Raw genomic sequence first — 3,858 nt, forward strand, 5'->3', positions numbered from 1 at the left:
GCAGTTCGAATCCACCAGACGCTCCTTGGAAACTCTATGGGGCAGTTCTACTCTGTCCTGTAGGGTCGCTATGAGTTGGAATTGACTCGACGGCAGTGGGTATGGTTTCTTTGGTTTACACACACACAGACACACATATACACACATACACATACATATATACACACATACATATGCACACAGATACACGTATACACATACATACACACATAACATGCAAGTATATCTTCACACATTCACACACACATACACATACACACATACATATGCACACACAGACACACACACACAGACACACAGAGACACACACATACACATACACACGTACACACACATATCTACACACACACACCCATACACACACATATATCTACACACACACACATACATATATCTACACCCACACACACCCACACACATACATATATCTACACACACACACACATACATATATCTACACACACATACACAAATACACACACACACATATCTACACACATGAACACATACACATACACACACAAACACACATATACACACACAGACACATACACACATACACACACATACACGCACAAACATAAACGTACATATACACACATATATACACACATACACAAACATAAACATACGTATACATATATACACACATGTACACATACACACATATATACACACACAGACACACACGCATATACACACATACACAGACACACACATACACATACATATACACACACATATGCACACAGATACACGTGTACACATACATACACATATAACATGCACATATATCTTCACACACATACACACATATTCACACACATACATATGTACACACAGACACACACAGACACGCATAAACATAAACGTACATACACACATACACAAACATAAACATACATATACATATATACACACACATATACACACATACACAGACAGACACACACATACACACATATACACAGACACATACACACACACACACAGACACACAGACACCCCACCCCTCCATGCCCCCACAGAGCACGTGGTGACCGTCTACGTCCCGGAGTGGAGGCCCAGCCACCGTCACTGTGTGTTCCCTCCACGGACTGTCAGCGGCTGTGACGTGCTAGGCGCTTTAGGGAGGCCTGGGTCTTACCTCCAAAGTGCTCCCCATTTCTAGGGCGGGGTTTGGGGGTTGTTGCTGGTTGCTGTGGAATGGATTCTGTGTGTCAGAGTAGAACTGTGCTCTATAGGGTTTTCACTGGCTGATTTTTCAAACTGCCAACCTTTTGGTTAGCTGCAGAGCATGTAAATTGTTGCACCACCTAGGGGCTCCTGGCTAGGAGGGTAAACAGCTATGTTAGAGTGGGATGTGAAGATGTGAGTAGAGGGTAGGGAGCCAAGTCCCCCGAGGCAGGGCTCTAGGGAAGACAGCCCAGTGTGAGTGGGACTCGTGGGTTCCTGGGATGGTGGACGGGATGCTTTCCTGAGCATTGAGGGCTGTGTGGGCACTGTGCTGGCCTTTAGGAATCCAGATGTAGGCCCTTGTCCCCAAGAGTCTACAGAACCTACGAAGGTACACAGCACAGTTTAGTGAGGTGAGGTTTCAAGCTTTTTGAAAAAAGCTTTCACTCTGTCTTTGTTGCGGCTTTTACATCTGAATGCCTGTGCTTTTATGACCTAAGACTGTAAGGGATACCTAGGGACCTGGGGGGCTGGGTGAGGGAAGAAGAGGGGCTTGGGCCCAGCACTGAAAAATGATGCACCAACGCCATTTACATTTTGAGGAAATACGCACACCGGGGTTTTCAGCAATAATTAACTTGAGCTGAAATTGTATTTTAGGAGAGACGAAAATGACCACAGGAAGCTGATGCTTGAAAGGAAATTGCCTTTTTGATTATTGCCAGTGTTTCCTAGCATGGACTGTAATCAAAACCTAATGGGAAATGATTGTGCTGTTGTGATTGCGGCCTTTTCAGGCAGTGAATTGAGCGCTCACAAATCCAATGGCTGACTTCAGACGGAGATGGTATCTAGCCAGGCTCCTGTCTGTTCAGCGTTGGGAGCACTGGTCATTAGACACTAACTGGCTGCTTTCGTTTGGAGGACGTGCTTTAATAACTGATTAGACATTGGACTCGTAGGTTCCTGGTACTTTGTGTTCCAAAGCTCATTTAATTGTCTCAGGAGATCTGTTGCTTTTTGCTTGTATGCCGTTTAATATTATAAAAACGAGAAGAGGTGCTCCCACCGGCATGCAATGTTAAAGGAAGGTATCCCACTGAGAGAAGAGCCCACTGGATATCTTCCGGCTGTTTCGTTATAGTTCTACGACTCCCAAACAGGGCATTTTCAAAAGATGAAAGTATCGTTTGAACAGAAGGAAATGGAGCCTGCAGTGTTGTTATAAATGATTAACTTCTCATTTTTAACCTTTCCTGATACCTCAACATCTTTTTTACTTGGACTTTTTATATTATTCAGAAAGCTAGCAAGAGCTCCAGTTCTGTTATTTTTGGAAAACATGTTCGCTGCACATGAATTTACAAACATTTGGAGGAAAGCTGGTATGTTACTAATTAATACTGGAAGCACGGTTGGTATTCTTCTGATTTCAGCTGCCAAGTGGGTGAGAGAGCCCTTAAAGGGACAGGGCCGTGCTGGCGGTGGGCACAGGGGCTGTGACTGTACTACGTAAACCTTCAGCTCTCACAAGAAGAACAGGTTGGCAGTTGGAACCCACCCAGATGCACCTCAGAAGAAAGGCCTGGTGATCTGCTTACGAAAGGTCACAGCCACTGAAAACCCCACGGAGCACAGTTCACCCTGACAACACAGGGGGTCGCCATGAGTCTGAGTCACCTCCACAGCAACTGGTTTGATTTTTTTGTTTTCATGAGAGAAGAGGCTCAGACTGGATCAAAACCCCAGCTGCCTCCTCTGCAAGGCCTTTGAAGGTTTCAAGGAACCCTTCTGGGCCTCCTGGGCCTCCTATGACCCGAGATCTCCTAGACTAATTATTCTAAGTAGAATTGACTTGGATGTTTTTCATCTTTTAATTAAAATGAAGGTGACCTATTACCTAAAACCAGGAATAATGATTTTGAGCTGCTGGAGAAACATTTCTGACATGAACTGAAGATGCCTGGGGAGAAGAACCCACAGCCAGCTGATCTCATGAGCGCCCCACCCCAGTCTCTCTGGCAGCCGCCCCCCTTCAAAGGGCACTCCTGGTAGCATGGGTATTTTGTTAGTGTTTAGAAAGTTAGTGGTGTTTCTATTTAACTATGTGCTTTATAATATGTACTGTATTATTAAAATGATATTTAAAAATAGTCAAACTTTCCTTGGAAGAAAGTGTGTTTAATGTTATATAATCAATGGAGGACATGATTTCATTTCACTACCAAAATATCAAACACCAATATTATTTACATGTTTATCTGTGGTTCTCTCAGCTGTGTTAAGTTGGATCACCTGTATAGTAGGTTTTTGCTTTGGTTGAACTATTCACACTGCATAGAAATTCTCTTCCTCCCTCTTGACAAAATTGTTTTGATTCTCCTGGAATACAGATTTCTGGGCTCACGGGATTGAGATGACCCACCCAGGCCATCTGCCCTTAGGTGTCCTTTGGAACCTTGAAGGAGCTGTTTTCCTGAAGTCACTGTCAGGTCAAACATTGCCCAGCAGGCAGCTTAGTGCAGACCATTTGGCCTTGGGTATTGGGCTCTTTTAGAGAATAGTCTACATGCATCCACTTTCCAGGAGCAGGACCCCCAGGGTCTGCCTGGAGAATGGATGGCCCGGCCTTAGTGACTCTTTCTCCAGCCGCCTGGAACCCTGCATGTGTTCTGATGCCTC

General features: G+C 44.5%; 1 long non-coding RNA gene across 1 annotated transcript in view; it reads left to right on the forward strand.

Annotated features, from left to right (window-relative positions):
* Window positions 1-2,799, forward strand: part of LOC111821744 (uncharacterized) — a 23,009-nt gene extending 20,210 nt beyond the window's left edge. The window contains exon 3 of the long non-coding RNA XR_002825082.1: window positions 2,479-2,799. This is a non-coding gene — a long non-coding RNA (uncharacterized LOC111821744). The remainder of the gene's footprint in view (window positions 1-2,478) is intronic.
* The last annotated feature ends 1,059 nt before the right edge of the window (window positions 2,800-3,858 follow it).

This window comes from Trichechus manatus, unplaced genomic scaffold (genome assembly GCF_000243295.1).
Source record: "Trichechus manatus latirostris isolate Lorelei unplaced genomic scaffold, TriManLat1.0 scaffold00102, whole genome shotgun sequence".
Taxonomy (NCBI): Eukaryota; Metazoa; Chordata; class Mammalia; order Sirenia; family Trichechidae; genus Trichechus; species Trichechus manatus.